Consider the following 17,473-nt stretch of genomic DNA (forward strand, 5'->3'; position numbering starts at 1 on the left):
TCCCTCCGCTATCCTTCTGAATCCAAATAACTGACTAACCTACACACCACTGAAATTACTTTTACATTTTCAGTATACTAATTCAACACTAATCGTTCTTGGGTTCCGGAGTAGCATGCTACTCGCTGAAAAAACGCTTTGACGCCTTGTCAGGGGTAATAAGCGCTATATAAATGCAATTAAAATACAATACAATACCTTCAGTGTCGGTGGATTTGGCCAACTTCTACAAGCCCATGATGGGAAGTGTTACAGTGGTTAAGGTGCTTTCATGGGTGTCTGAATATTGTTAAGGAGGCTAATGGGCAGAGAGTTGCCTCCATTCAGGTGGGTGAAGACCAGGGCTTCAACTGAGGCTTCAACTGACACCGACATCTGGAAGGAAGGATGTCTGGAGGCAAAGCTCTTACCATACTGGGACAGGCTAATATCCAGTTACCTGCCACAGATGCAGAAATGACTAGATTCCCCAAACAGTGAATGTTACTGACATCCTACAATAATCACAAAGGGGGAAATTCAGTTTTATTTCTGCATGTCAAAGACTGTCTGCCTTGGGGAAGGGACACTTACGGCCAGCCCTTCACCTCCTTTTATAGCAAATTGATGCAAATTCACATAACTTTCTGAGGAAAATAACTGCAGTTTTCAGCTATATAAAGTATAACCATATATTTTTGGTGTGGTTTATCTTTCATTTGCTGCCTTCTTCTGGATGGACACCCAACACTCCAGCTTGGGAGTTCTGCACCCACAGAGTGCCACTACTGTGTTGTGACAAAAGTATAATATGAAAATGGATTTCCATCCATGTAAAATTAGTGAATTGGCAAAGTGGTACACAGACTACTGTAAATATTGTCCCAAGAATGTAGTTGTCATTTCAGATGTGGCCAGAGGGCTAGACCCCTCAGGCCAGGCAGGGAGCTTAAGAACCACCCACACCACTACAGGCCAGGCCACATATCACCGCACTGGAAGGAGGTAACTGGCAGAGAAGTCAAAAGAAGGAAGGATCATGGTTAGCCAGGGAATCGCAAGTATGTCTTTCCAGGACAATGCTGTGGAGGCATCCAAAAGTGTGCGGCTGTGAGCAGTACAGAGATATGAACGAGAAGTGCCAAATGTCTGCCCCTCCCAATGCCCCTCCCAATTTCCAATACAGCAGCTTAAAAATCTGTAGGGTTCCACGGCACTATGAGGTGCACCAGACTGGTCATCACCAGTTGACACAACAGCTGGCTGTATCTGGTATTCATGAAAAAAGTGAGCCACACAGTAGGAGTGGGAGCACCAGGGAACCCAAAGCACCCAAGGGAGGAGCCAAGCCTTGGACTTGAGGAGAAGGAGCAGGCCTAAGAGAAGCTTTTGTGGAAGAAAATTGACAATTGTGCCCCATCATTTCCCTGTTTCTGCCTGGTAGCCATTTTCCTCAGACAAACACCCATTTTGTGTGTGACATGCTCTCAGCAACTTGTCTGAAAACTGTCCTTCACATCCCCATTGAATCTTGCACAACCCCCTGCTCCTTGTGGTCGAGCCAATTCCAAGAAGCCTGCCTGTGTGCCTTCCCCCAGTTGTGCCAGAGACTCAGCCACATCCTGTCCATTGTTGGTGACTCAGCCTGTCACACCATCTGCCCTGTGACCACCCCCAACTGAAAGAGGAAGCACGAGGTTAGGCCCTGAAACCACACCAACTAATAGAGGAAGCACAAGGCTGTACACTGTGAACACACATTTCTGTGGTTCTGCCAATTCCCAGAACCAGCAAGATAGTTCCTGTTTTACACAAGATGGTTCCTGTTCTTGACTCTAAGCCAGAGATAAACCCACGAATGAGTAAGGGCCTTCAACTGAAAGAGAACACATTTCCACACATCACATGCCCTCTCACGAGACACAAGACACGCCCCTTGACACATCTGTTGGAAATTACTGCTTGTCACTTCCCTTTTTCTTGTCACTTCTCCTTTCTTCTTTTTCCTATTGACTGAAAACTGTATAAATATTCTGATGTGTGAATAAAACTGCAGACCACTCCTGTACCCGCTTGGTGCTGGAGCTCTCCCCTTAACTCGAGTTACTGGACCCTTTTTTTTACTCGAACACCACGGACTCCTCTCTTTGCTTTGACTGAAATTATGATTATTAAGTATAGAAATTCTGAGATGAGGTAATATTGAATTAATTTACCACATTAATTGGCGCCCGAAACAGGGACATTCCCTTTTCCCCACGCGCCGGCGATATTGGACCCGGTACTGTCCCCTCCTGACCTTTGACGGACTTCAAAGTGCACAACGCGGGGAATTCCCGCTAACTCCCTCGAGGCAAAGAGGGGGACCAACTGCGGCCCGGCATCTACACGAGGCGGTGAGGAAAATTGCGGAACGTCCTGAACCAGAGCCCAACATGTGAAGAGACGAATCCGAGGTTCTGCGAGTCCCACCTTAGAAGCTACGTGCATTTTTAAGATCTTCAAGAGGCCTTCCAGTTATTTTTTTTCGGTGAGTACTGCTGAAAAGTATAAAGACGGACTCACCACTTTGTGGGTGCGGTAAAGATACAGGTTTTTGTTGGTTTCTCACTTATTTTGTGAGGACTGCTAAACTAGTATAAAAGACGGACTCACCACTTACGTGGGTACGGTAAAGATATATGTTCTGTTTGTTTTTCTTTTTCTCTCAATTCTAAATCTTTGAAAAATCTTGCCATCATGCCTATTTTCTCGAAAATATACGTAAGATATCAACCAAAAGGAGTATTCTTGAGAAGGAAATTCCCCTTCCTCCTCGGGATACTCCAGGACACTTCATGTATGCACAACATTGTGTCGGTGCAATTATTTATTGTGATTTATGGGTGGATTATACTAAAGACCTAGAACACAGTTATAGATGGCCTGAAAATGGTACTTTTGACATGGAATGTATTATAAAATTAGAGGAACAGTTGTGGAAGAAAAAGGGAGTCCGCCAGTCACAAAGTGACTCGGTGGAATTATGGAGAAAAGAAGTCCATAGGAGGAAACAGAAGGAATTGCATAAAGTTGAAAAGGGTAAGAGAATGTCAGAGCAGGCCAAGAAAGAACAGTTACAAGAAATAGGGAAAGAAGTAGTTAGTGAAAGGAATAAAAGGGAACAAACAGCCATTTCTACCGGTTTTTATCCTGTATTGCCATCTGCCCCTGAAAACCTTAACATTGCACCACCTAAGACACAACCTACCGCCCCATCACCAGAGGATACTTTCACCAATTTCCTCTTAGATACTCCACCTCCATATGAGGTTCCAGTAATTCAACACCCTCTGCCTCCGCCACCCTTTTAACAACATAACACACTACCTCTCACTCCAGAAGGGGGTGCCGTAGGTCCAGACCCAGGTAAAACAATTCCCGACTGCCCCTATGACCCGACTCCGAGCAACACAGGGGAGGCGGGCCGAATAAGTAAAATACTTCATGACTCCTGGGAAGAAATACGACATCTACCAGCAATTGACACGTTTCTTCAAGCGGCCTCTGAGTTTCTTCGTATTGGAGAGAACTCACGAGCCATTAACGCTATGAATACAAGAAGATCACACCCTGTAAAAATGCACATGTATAGGTTCCTCCTTTGCAGTTTCATAAAACACATACAAGCAGAGGAAAGAAATGTACCAGTTTCACTTTTTGACTTATTAGATTCCGCATCCGACCACACTAGTCTAGAACTTATAAATGATGCACTAGACAGGTTCACCCGTAATGTGACCCGTATTCTGCAAAACTTGCAAACAAATGAAGAGAATAAGAAACTTGAGGAGGAAATTACTGAACCTACTGAAAAAGTCCTACCCGTTCGTTCTTCCGCCCCTAGTTCACGAACACCCCCGCCTACATTCCTCCAAGGTCACTCTGAACGGTCATCTCCAGGTGAGCTATTTGAAAAAACATCCAATGCATTAGACTACTGGTTAGACCAGGAACCTCCGCTTACACCGGAGGAGGAGGAAATAGCCAGAACTGCGACCCTATGGGTCTCTCAATATAAGATATATGACAATGATCTCATAGCCCAACTTTTTCTAGCATTACCACGCTCACATCAAAGATTAGCAAGTCTCTACATGGTACAACATCTCATCACACTCAATGACACTCATTTTAAACATGATCCAAGACTCGAAGATTTTCTGTCTGACTGCGCTGATAACATGTTCCTCCATAATAGTTCAGTTTTTCTCAACACACTTATAGATTTTAGACAGAAATACCAGAAAACGACTGAATATAAATCTTTCAATAATACTTGTGGACCAATTAATAGACTTCCTCAAACACGCCAGTTCCCCATGAGAGAGGTCCACCTCAGAGCTGACACGAATGGCGCGCTACAACGCGTTTTTATTTATGTACCCTTGACAAAACTTGAGTTACTAAGGATAAAAGAGATGGTTCCCTCCCACTCAAAGGATCCTGCTGGATTCTTTAAAGAATTAGGGGATGTATTAATGAGGGGAACATATACTCTTTCTGATATCACAGCAATTCTGAAATTATTGTTGCCATCGGGTATATATGACAAACTAAGAGAGAAAGATTGGGAAGTAGCAGGTGAACACATTAGATGGACCGAACTTCAGAATGACGAAAATACTAGAGTAGCAGGTCAAGGTATAGGAGACAGACTAAAAGCACTTCCTGGCACTATTTTAAAGGTGCTACCACAGTTACTGACAGTGAAAAAGGAGGACTGGGATACCATTTCCTCCTGCAAACAGAAACATGGTGAAGACATAGGAGATTATTACACCAGACTTGAAAAATGTTTTGCGGTAAATAGCGGCCTTACGCCGACAAGCGAAGCTTACCCGCATCTGTTTGTTTCCAAATTAGTAGACAACGCCTTGCCAGCTATTAAGGAAAGAGTACTAAAAGTAGAAAGTACCTGGCAAGCACATACACCACCACAGGTGTTACAAATGCTACAATACCACCAAAATCGCATTAGGGATGAAGAAGAAAATGATAAGAAACGCATGAAAGACACCAAGATGAAAGCGTTAGTAGCCCAAACTGCACCCCAGCGCCAACAGACACCAGGTAGCCAGACAAACGTGAAGAGCACTTGTGATTATTGCAAAAAGACGGGACACTTCGTTAAAGACTGCCCTGTCTTAAAGCACAATTTGGCTACTGGTAAGACACAGCCTCGTCCATATCAGCCAAAACAGAATGTTTCCCAAGACAGTTCAACACCTTCAGTTCCACCGACAACACAAATGGCCCAAATGAACATTATAGACAGCGACTACACTGAATACTACCCAGATTTTTCATGATGTTGCCCAGGGAGAGAAGATGACAAACTGCCCCTAATCCCCATCCCAGTAGATCAGAAAGGCCCATTTATAGAGGTCCGACTTCTTGGGGAGGATAGAAAGTTTCTACTAGACACTGGGGCCAGTAAAACAACAATAAGCCATCAAGAGGTCCCAGAGGCTCCTCTCTCGGGTTCAAAAAGTATTTCTCTGGGCTTCTCCGGACAACCTGTGACAAACGCCACGTCAAAACCACTGCCCTTGCAGGTTGGTCCCCTCACGACAACTACAGATCTTATATTGACAAAATCATGTCCAGAAAATTTGCTTGGTATAAAAACATTGAAAGAATTAGGAGCTGTTATTGTTTGCTCACCTAAAGATGTCAGATTATTTCTACGAGATTTTAAGGGCCACTACCCAAGTAGAGAATTAGACGAGCGTTTGAAAGATTTGCCACACACCCTTTGGGCCACTGATTCCACCACAGTAGGATGTATGGAAATAACACCTCACAAGGTTACACTGAAACTACCACGTAAAAGACAATACAAAATTCCACCTCAAGCTGAACAAGCATTAATGTTAATTATTCAGGACCTAATACAGTCAGGTGTGATTAAAGAAACAACTTCGAACATTTGCAATTCCCCTGTTTTACCAGTTCATAAAAAAGTGGAACCAGGAACACCACCTGTCTACAGACTAGTGGTGGATTTGAGAGAGCTCAATAAATGTGTCATTCCACAACACCCTGTGGTCCCAGACATCTCCACTTTACTCACAGCCATAGATGCAGAAGCAACGCATTTTTCTGTCATTGACTTAAAAAACACATTCTTCAGTATACCCATTCACCCAGACAGTCAATACCTTTTCGGCTTCTCCTTACAAGGACGAAGTTTCCAATTCACAAGAGCTCCTCAAGGTTTCACCGAAAGTCCAAGTGTATATAGCCAAGCGCTGAAAATACAATTGGACACTATTCAAATGCCCACGGATACAGCCATACTACAATATGTTTATGATATCCTCATTACGGCCAGATCTGACGCAGCATGTGCTAAAGCATCACTACTAGTACTAGAATTCCTAGCTGCAAATGGCCATAAAGTTTCCCCTGGTAAGCTCCAATTTTGTTTACAGCAAGTGGCATACTTAGGGCACTTGCTGTCAAAGGAGGGTAGGCAGCTTACACAGGAACGCATCCAGCTCATACAACAAATACCACAACCAACAACACAGAAACATGTTCGAGCTTTTGTTGGTCTCACCTCATATTGTAGACAGTGGATCCCGCAATTTGCACTCATTTCTAAACCATTAGTGCAGCTGACAACACTCGAAGCTGGTGCTACTCCACAATTACCCTGGACAGATGAACACACGCAAGCTGTTCAGTCTCTTAAAAAGGCTATGTGTCAAGCCCCAGTGTTAGCAACACCTGATTAAACCAAAGATTTTACCTTGTTTGTAACAGAAAACTCAGGTACAGCACTATCAGTCCTGACCCAACTTCAAGCAGACAGACATAGACCATGTGGTTATTTTTCAAGTACATTAGATAAAGTAGCACAAGCATTACCTGCATGTCTAAAATCAGTAGCAGCTACTGCACAAGCTATTAGACAAAGCGATGCTATTGTATTGGGACATCATCTGATAGTCCAGGTCCCACACGCTGTAGAACTTCTGCTAAACAGAACACAAACACAGCATCTGACAATAGCCAGACTCACCGGATATGAGATGACGCTTTTTCAGCCACATATTGAGATTAGACGATGCAACATTTTAAACCCAGCAACACTGTTGCCACTGACCTCTCCTACTGAACAACTTCACGATTGTACTGACATAATTGATTTAGTGACCAAACCCAGACCAGATTTACAAGATACTCCCCTTTCTAAGGCAGAAATGATACTTTTTGTTGATGGTTCTTACATGAGACTCCCCACTGGAGAACTAGGAGCAGCCTATGCCGTCACAAATGGTACAAACACCTTGGAAGCACACAAGATAGAGATACTGTCGGCACAATAAGCTGAACTCATAGCACTAACACGAGCATGTCACTTAGCGAAAGGAAAATCAGTTAACATTTACACTGATTCACAGTACGCTTTCGGGGTTGTACACAACTTCGGCACATTGTGGAAAGAGAGAGGATTCCTCACATCACACAGGTCTAAAATACAGCATGCTACACTCATCACTGCCCTCTTAGAGGCCAGTCAGTTACCAGCAAAAGTTGCAGTATTAAAGTGTAAAGCGCACACAAAAGGAACCAATGAAATATCAAAAGGAAATGATTCCGCAGACAGTACAGCCAAATTAGCAGCAAACACAGAATTGAATATACTACACTGCCAATACGCAATACGAGACCCCTTTTCTGACATCCAGGATGTCCAAAGTCACACCACGCCACAGGAACTACTAGAATGGAAGGAAAAAGGAGGGGTCCTTGCAGATCAGGGTTGGATGACACCTGAAAGAGCAGTATGGTTTCTGCCGGATGCTATGGTACAGGTTATAATAAACACCATACATGGACCAGCGCATCTGGGAGAAAAAGCAATGTTAGACAGCATACAGAACATATGGCACAACAAACATTTGAGAGCTGCAGCCAAACAAAAAGTTAAAACGTGCATGATTTGTAATCAGTTCAACCCAGGTAAAGGTACAAAGGTGGAGCAGGGTGGATTCCAACCCCCTGACCATCCATTTGAAGTTCTCCAAATGGACTATATCCAGATGGAGAGATGTAGAGGTCACAAGTATGTGCTAGTTGTAGTATCTGCTCTGACCAGATGGACAGAAGCCTATCCCGTCCCAGATTACACTGCAACGACAACTGCTAAGCAACTAGTAAGAGAATATTTCCCGAGATATGGGTTGCCACGCGTCATCTACTCAGACAACGGAACTCATGAAGCAAGTGTCTCTTCTGTTAGGGTACACTTGGAAATTTCACTGCGTAAGACATCCTCAAGCAGCAGGTCTAGTAGAGAGACACAACCAGACTTTGAAGACAAAATTGGCCAAGATATGTACAGACAAAGGCATGGACTGGATGGTAGCCTTACCGGTTGCCCTCTTCTACATGCGTATGGTAGCACATTCCAGAACTGGTCTATCTCCGTATGAGGTGGTCTTTGGCAGACCACCAAATATGTGGGGTTTGCCAATGCCTAAAAGAATTACTGATGTAGACAGCAGAATATTGACTGATTACCTGGCTTCCTTGATGTCTGCACTCCAATCTTGTCGTTCACAGGTCGCTGCAGCCTTCCCTGACAAAACTGCCCCTGGAGAACACACCATCCGACCCGGCGACTGGGTGATGATAAGAAACTTCGACAGGACCAGTCCTCTTCAGCCCAGGTGGAAGACTCCGAAGCTCGCGCTCCTAACCACGCGGACGGCGGTGATGGTCGAAGGCAGGAAGGGCTGGCTACAAGCGAGCCACTGCCGGAAATATTTTGGACAAAGAGACACTGTTGCCGGCGACGCTGCCAACCCTAGTGACATTGTAACAGAACAATCTTTTGTGCCTTTGGAACTGACCCCACAACAAGAATATAAATCAAAGTTGAGGTCTGCCATCCGGACTCTGGCTAATTAAGTCCACTGGGCGCAGGTCCAGTGGTGAAGCGGTTGGAGCATGGGGATGGATTTAAACACCTTGACTATGTGGGAAAAAGATAGAATGAAACGCAGAAACAAGAACTTTAAGAAATTGCGTAGTGGTTCTATCATATGTTTAATGATATTGTTTTTCTTCATAACCATTATGACGTGTCTTGGTTGGATCCTCCACACTGTTTTTCCTCCAACACCACACACCTCTCATGCACCCAACAGCACTCAGGAACACACATATCATGACCTACCCCATCATGAACAAGCCCATAGACTAGCCTTGCAAAACAATACCTTTATACAGATGTTATACTACACTCATCAGGCCAGCAATAGCACAAATTGCTGGATATGTGGCCGCCTCCCACCTCATCAGAAAAAGGGAGGGATGCCTCTTTTCCCCTTTCCATTTTCCTATAATGGGACTTGTGAAGCCTGGTTCGCCCTAATAACAGCTGACGATACCACCCCCCCTCCTGCCCTGACAGAAATAATTCATGCAAGAATGGGTGGCCTTGGGGGAACTTAAACAAGGTACTTAATGCTGCCTGTTACCCAAATAAGGATGGAAGTCCTCAGGCGACAGGAACAGTCCTAGAAAGTGAAGAATACAAGCAAGGGAACATGACCATGTCCTACAAGATGTTAAATACCAAACCTAAAAAGAATGCTGGTCCCCCTTCCATCTCGGTCTCACCAGTAAAAGGACACCTGTGCATCCAGAAAAATGGCTCTGTTCCATTAGGACACAGTGACTGTCATACCACTATAAGTTTTGAAGACAGAGGAAAGTCCTCATTTCAAGCATCTCGCCATACTTATTTCGTCTGTGGCCAAACGGCCTATGTGCAGCTGCCCTTGAACTGGGGGGAACTTGTTATATAGAATTCCTGTTACCCCCTGTCTTTGTGGCCCCATCCACTTACCACCGATACATCCTAGTGCCCCATGTCAGACATAAAAGAACGATCGATACCTCCTTGGTTGACCAAACAGAAACCTCATGGGAACAGTATACAGATTTTAACAAAGGGTTCTTCTTCTTTGTTGGCCCTGTACAGAACAGCAAGCTTATACGCAGGTTGACAAGGACCTTAGAGGCTATTGTAAACCAGACGGCGTTTGCCCTGGGGAGCTTAACCCAGGAGCAGTCCGCCATACGATTGGTTACTCTCCAAAATCGCCTTGTCCTTGACATCATCCTGGCTGACAGAGGCGGTGCCTGTAAAATTATAGACTCTAGCTGCTGTATATTTATTCCTGATAATTCCCCAGCTGTATACACGGCCATAACAAAATTACACAAGATAGCCGTAAGTTTACATCAAGAACCTGGCACCTGGACGTGGTCTGATTGGTTCTGGAAGATAATATCGTCCTGGGAATGGCAACTGCTGTCAGCAGCAGGTATAATATTCCTGATAATAACTGGATGCTGCCTTTGCATCCAATGTGGTCCTGCCCTGTGCGGTCTATGCGCTGCAAACTGCATTCCTAAACCACTTGTCCAGCAGAGAGAAAGGGAAAGAATTATGCTACAAGAATGTATAGATGATCTCATGCAAATTGAGATATAATATAGGTACACTCTGGGGCAAGGAGGGAATGTGGAAATAAAATTGACAATTGTGCCCCATAATTTCCCTGTTTCTGCCTGGTAGCCATTTGCCTCAGACAAACACCCATTTTGTGTGTGACATGCTCTCAGCAACTTGTCTGAAAACTGTCCTTCACATCCCCATTGAATCTTGCACAACCCCCTGCTCCTTGTGGTCGAGCCAATTCCAAGAAGCCTGCCTGTGTGCCTTCCCCCAGTTGTGCCAGAGACTCAGCCACATCCTGTCCATTGTTGGTGACTCAGCCTGTCACACCAGCTGCCCTGTGACCACCCCCAACTGAAAGAGGAAGCACGAGGTTAGGCCCTGAAACCACACCAACTAATAGAGGAAGCACAAGGCTGTACACTGTGAACACACATTTCTGTGGTTCTGCCAATTCCCAGAACCAGCAAGATAGTTCCTTTTTTACACAAGATGGTTCCTGTTCTTGACTCTAAGACAGAGATAAACCCCCGAATGAGTAAGGGCCTTCAACTGAAAGAGAACACATTTCCACACATCACATGCCCTCTCACGAGACACAAGACACGCCCCTACCTTGACACATCTGTTGGAAATTACTGCTTGTCACTTCCCTTTTTCTTGTCACTTCTCCTTTCTTCTTTTTCCTATTGACTGAAAACTGTATAAATATTCTGATGTGTGAATAAAACTGCAGACCACTCCTGTACCCGCTTGGTGCTGGAGCTCTCCCCTTCGAGTTACTGGACCCTTTTTTTTACTCGAACACCACGGACTCCTCTCTTTGCTTTGACTGAAATTATGATAATTAATTAAAGAAATTCTGAGATGAGGTAATATTGAATTAATTTACCACACTTTGAGCATCAAACACATGTGGGTACAGGGTGCCTACCATATCAGAAACAGTGGCTACAGCAGGCCTGCTGACCACCATCATCAGTGACACCATGCTCATATGTACATGGTTATATGTGCCTCCATCCCTTTACTAGCCCTTCAGAATTTTGGACTAGGTTTTGCTGGGTGGCACAGTATCTGAACGTGAATGAAAGGGTGAAATATTATTGCTCTGTTGTGAGACCTCAGATAACTTTCTTCTCCCAGGATCACTAGCATGACAACTGATGGCTTCCTTCCACCCGATGCGGGTCAGAGTTGCATTTTAGGATGTAGTCTTTTTTCCTTTAATTAATTTTCAGTAAAGCAAGTCGCTGCACCTTTTAATGTTTTGTTTAATATACAGGTGCCTCTGACAAAAAGGGAACCCTGATAGTTACCTTTCAATAGTCTGTCAACTAGTACAACTTAATACATGCAAGGGCATCAACAATAAATTGCAGAGAGAAGCAATTTGTCATCATTCGCAACCCCAAAAATTCTTGAGCCCTTCAAATGTTTTTCATTAGACCCACCCTTAGTCCCGCATCTAGCCCCGCCTCCTTGCCATGTCCCCAGCTCGATCTGATGAGTACCTGCACTTTTTTCCCCCATTTAAAGCACTGGTAGTACCAACTCTTGAGTCTCAAAGGTGTATGGGTACAAAAAAGTGCAAAGTGAAAGCCCTCTGCCACTGACCTGAAGAAAAGGAAGAGTGGCCCCTGATTCCCATTATATGTCAAAGTTATTCAATGAACTTGACCTGAATGGGGGGCAGATCGTCCCTTAGGGAGTTGGGGCATTGACCCCTGATATTTTAGCCCCTGTGGCCCCCAGTTAAATTCAAGTAAAAGTCCTAAACGTTTTAGAACGTGCTAGGCATTTCAGCTGCGGGCCGGTTTTGGTTTCAGGCATGAGGAGGCTTCTCCTCCTTCCCATTCTTGTGCCTGCTGGATCTGAGCAGGAGCCCAGAACCAGAGCCCACTTGCTGAGCTGGTGCGGATGTGCGGCAGAGGAGCAGTACGCCGCCTCTTTCTTCCATGGGGACATCGTGATCGTTGCCTTCTCTCCTTCCCAGCACAGGATCCCTGCAAGTGGCAGCACCAGTACAGGGCAGCACCATGTCAGGGCTGGGCTCCGACTCCTGGCGAAAGTGATTAAAAAAACTCTACCTGACCGGGGTGGGCCCTCAGAACTGGGTGCACTGCTGTCAGCCGCCGCATACCTCCTTCGCGAGCTGATGTTGGCCACAGGTAAGAGGTGGGCACATAGACACTGGGTAGTGGTCGTGTGGGAAAAAAAGGCGGGCTGCGGTGTGAGAGCATGAAAGGCAGACTGTCCTTTCAGCAACCGCACTGTTCTTACAGGCCCGGGCTGTTTTTTCACTAACATGTGTGGGGCCTGGGCTCTTGAATGTGGAGGATTTGTGCTTTTGTGATGCCCGGGTATTGTTTTAGGAAGGGACTGCCTCTGAATACACGCTTTAATCTACCATCTTGTGATACATTCTGTGACCTCCGCTACAAATCTAAAAAAAAAAATGGGACTTTGTTTGCAGTTTCGTTTTAAACACTTTCAAACGTTTTGCGATCTGTGTACTGTTCCGTCAGTGGCAGTGCTGTGAAATGTGTTGTCGCGCAATAATCAGTCCAGGCCATGTAAGTTAGCGTAAAAGGCCATTTTATTAGGACAGGGTTGGACAATCATAACCAAACATAACACAAATCCCACAACAATCCCCAACAACATAACTTCTCACTTTCCATACTCTCCCAGACTCCAAATACTCCATCCCCACTTCACACAGCACCTCCTCACCTATCCCATTCGCTTCCTCACTTCTCTTCCAAGCTTTCCCATCCTCTCCATTCCTCGTACACTGATCTGACACACCCCCATCTTTCCCCAGTATCCCCCTCCCCGGAAGGGTGAGTATGCCCGTCATGGACTCCTCCCCCCTCCCCAATTCGCTCCGCACTCTCCCCAACCCGTCCTAAACTGGCACGCTGATAACACTTAACACCCGAAATCAAATCCCACGACTGTAGGGTGGGCGGGTGGCCAAAGCTTGCCTAACTACACCCTGCGGCGCTGGGGAAGGAAGAGGAAGAACTTCCTCTCCCAGCCCCTTTAACCCTTCCCTGCTGACCCCACCCCTAAACCCACCCCTTCCTCCCCTGTCCTTGCATCGCGCGAAATCCCCGGGGGAAGACTAGACCGCTGGCCTTTCTTCCCCCGGGGGCCGCATCGCGCAATAATCAGTCCAGGCCATGTAAGTTAGCGTAAAAGGCCATTTTATTAGGACAGGGTTGGACAATCATAACCAAACATAACACAAACCCCACAACAATCCCCAACAACATAACTTCTCACTTTCCATACTCTCCCAGACTCCAAATACTCCATCCCCACTTCACACAGCACCTCCTCACCTATCCCATTCGCTTCCTCACTTCTCTTCCAAGCTTTCCCATCCTCTCTATTCCTCGTACACTGATCTGACGCACCCCCATCTTTCCCCAGTATCCCCCTCCCCGGAAGGGTGAGTATGCCCGTCATGGACTCCTCCCCCTCCCCAATTCGCCAACCAGGGAACCCCCGGAGGGCGGTTACCTGCCCCACCCCACACAAGTGCACCTTTCGCTCTCACCCCCTCAGACACCAGATAGACTCATTCCACAAACCACTGATGAGATCCCTCAACTCCATCATATAATAAGCGTTTCCCATGTGCGAAAGGTGCACTCCATCGTCCCTGAAAAGCAAGGGTTCCTCAAGCCTTAGACCAGGATGCACCAGCACCTTGATCCCACACTTCTCACAAAAAACTCTCATCGCCCTATTCAATTTCCGGCGGGCTCGTTCCACCACAGCAGGCTTCAAGGCCCCCCTCCAAATTCGTCGAGGAATGAATTCTGTCCACACAATATAGGCGCCAGCCAGATTGCGCTTCATCGCTTCCAAGTCCCGTTGCATCAGATAAATCAAGGACACCGCCGATTGCCGCACCAGATCATTCTCCCCCAGGTGGATAACGAGCAAGTCCGGACAGCCGTTCTGCGATACTTTCTTTGTGAGCCAAGGCAAGAGTTCGCCCTAGCGCATCCCACTCCGGCCCCACCAAAACACCTCGTGACTGCTGCTTCTCAGGCCCAGGTTACGCCCGTACACCTGCCTGTCGGAATACTTGGATGCCCAATGAACAAATGAATGACCAACGATCCAGGTAACCGTCTTGGCTCCCGGACCCCCAACGCAACCTATAAAGAAAAAAGGCAATTAGAAACACGAAATACAACAGACACGCTCCAACAGCCAACGCGCCCCCTCATGCCCTACTTCCGGACGTACCGCTCGCAACAGCGCGACCTCCACCTGCCAATCCGCCTAATCTTGTCCCAGGACCACCCCAACCTCGCCGCCGCCGCCGCCGTCGCCGCGCCGATCTGGAAGGAGTGCGTCCCATACCCAGCCGGGTCCCTACCGAGGCGCCGCAATGCCCTACGCAAGACCGACAGCAGCTGGAAGGCCGTGACCCTCTTACCGGAGGCATGACAGAAAATCTCGCCCACACTCCGGCCAACCTGCCCACAAAAACTGCCCCATTCACGCACCTGGCAAACTCCCTCCCCCCGACTCAGACAACCACACCCATGTTCCCCTTCCAGCCTGGTCCGTTTTCGACCGTCCCAGCCAGATTCCCAAACGCGTTCCATCCAAACGAACATCTTCAAACCTCAGCCCCGGCATACCCCTACCCCCCAACAACTCCGAAACCCGGAAAGCCCCAAAAAACATCCAGGTCATGCACAACCGGAACAACGCTACCTCGGCCCCGTCGTAACAACAAACACTCAGTTCAGCCACAACCTCAACCAGCAACTCAAAGGTGATCGCCTCCCGCACAGGCCCACTCCCCCGCCCCCCCTGCTCCCTGCCCCAACCCTTCAGCATCCGACTCAGCAACTCACTCCTGGCGGGGTCAAACCCCAAATAAATCATACCATAGAAAGAAATCCCCGCCAATCTCCCCGCAATCGTCACCTGCGACAAACCCTTGTCCATGCAATGCAGCACATACCGCATCACCCCCTCCTCACACTCCTTCTGAGACATACGCCAAGCCTCACGCGACCACCCCAGAAACGCTCCAAATTCCACCCAAGCCAACCGATACGCCCGCCTCGTGGACTCAGCAACAGACTTCTCCACCAGCTGCACCACTCTCACTCCCCCCAGCTCCAGATACCCTCCGGCACCTTGGTCTTGACAACATCTGCTCCGGGCGCCAACCTTCGGAAACGCTGCCACTGCGAACGAGACAATGCATCCGCAATGTCATTGCTAGCGCCCGGCACATGCTTCGCGCGGAACAGCACATTAAGAAGCAAGCACAGCAGCATGAAACTTCGCAGCAAGCGCAGCACCCGCAAGTCCCTTGCCCTCTGATGATTCACCAGGTCAACCACTGTTTGGTTATCCACATGGAAAAGCACGGATCTGTTCCGGAATTCCTGTCCCCACACCTGCAGCGCCACCACCAGCGGAAAGAACTCCAAAAACGCAATACTCCTGCCCTGCGACAACCAGTGCGCCGGCCACTGCTCCGCACACCACCTTCCGTCCCAGAACACACCAAAACCGCGAGCCCCTGCCGCATCCGAAAAGATCTGCACCTGCCATACCATGTTGTCATCCGCAAAATCCAAGGAAACCCCGTTGAAGTCGCTCAAGAACCCTCTCCAGACCCGCAGATCCGCCTGGACTCCCATGGAAATCCTCACCCTGTGGTGGGGCAGCACCGCCCCAGACATAGCCAACCCCAGGCGCCTGCAAAAAGTCCTGCCAACCCGCACCACTCGGCACGCAAAATTCAGCAAACCCAACAACCGCTGGACGGACCGCAAATCAATCTTGCTCTGCAACACCACCTGGCCCAAAAATTCCTGCACCTCCTCCGCCTTCTGCTGGGGCAGGCGTGCCACCCACGCGACGGAGTCCAATTCAATCCCCAAGAAAGCCAGACAACTGCTCGGCCCAGCCGTCTTTTCCGGCGCCAATGGGACCCCAAACTCCCCCGCCATCCTCTGGAACTGCCACAACGCCTCCCCGCACTCCCCCGACTGTCCGCGCCCTACGAACAAGAAATCATCCAGATAGTGGGACACCAGCCGGTGCCCCGCCCTGTCAGTGAAGGCCCATTGCAGGAATGAACTGAAACTCTCGAACAACGCACAGGACACCCCACAACCCATGGGCAAAACCTTATCCACGAAGATCGCCCCCCCAAACTGCATCCCCAGCAGAGAAAAGTCAGCCGGGTGAATGGGCAGAAGGCGAAACGCCGATTTGATGTCACACTTAGCCAGCTCCGCCCCCCGCCCACCCACCCTCACCAGCGCGATCGCATCATCCACCGACGCATACAGCACCCGAGAATCCTCCTCCGCGATGAAATCATTCACCGACGACCCCTCGGGCCACGACAAGTGGTGGATCAAGCGAAATTCCCCTGGTTCCTTTTTTGGCACCACCCCCAACGGGGATATGATGAGCTCCGGCAACGGCCACGTGTCAAACGGGCCGGCAATCTTGCCTTCCAAGACCTCCTTCCGCAATTTCGCCTCAACCACCCCAGGCAAATCCTTTGCCGACCTCAAATTCTCCGCCCATCTGCACTCCCGCGGTCCCTGGTACCCCACCCGAAATCCTTCCGTGAACCCCCAAAACAGCTTCAATGCCGCCTCCCGATTAGGATAGCGGGAGAGCCACGGACCCAGGGCCTCCACACTAACCGGTGTAGGAGCCCTTAGGCCCAGCCTGCCCTCTGCCCTTGGTAACCCGCCACTGCTCGGAGGGAGTGGCGAGGGTAAAACAGGTTGTGACCGGGTGCCGCCCACCACACTTAGAACACTCGTGCTTGAACTTACACGGGTGGCGGGTACAGAAACCCTTGTTAAAATTCCAGCAGGCCCCCGTGGTGGCTCCCCCGCTCTTGGCCGGCTGACCTGATGCGCCTGCAGCGGCAGCCTGCCCGCCCGCTCCCCCGGCTCC

General features: G+C 48.1%; 1 pseudogene across 1 annotated transcript; it reads left to right on the plus strand.

Annotated features, from left to right (window-relative positions):
• Positions 1 to 2,385: 2,385 nt before the first annotated feature.
• Positions 2,386 to 11,830, plus strand: LOC146865697 (endogenous retrovirus group V member 2 Env polyprotein-like; annotated as a pseudogene). The gene is made up of 3 exons (XR_014975124.1): positions 2,386 to 2,509; positions 8,596 to 10,367; positions 11,787 to 11,830. The product of XR_014975124.1 is annotated as an endogenous retrovirus group V member 2 Env polyprotein-like (transcript).
• Positions 11,831 to 17,473: the final 5,643 nt, after the last annotated feature.

The sequence above is a fragment of the Triturus cristatus genome, chromosome 2_1, assembly GCF_964204655.1.
Source record: "Triturus cristatus chromosome 2_1, aTriCri1.1, whole genome shotgun sequence".
Taxonomy (NCBI): Eukaryota; Metazoa; Chordata; class Amphibia; order Caudata; family Salamandridae; genus Triturus; species Triturus cristatus.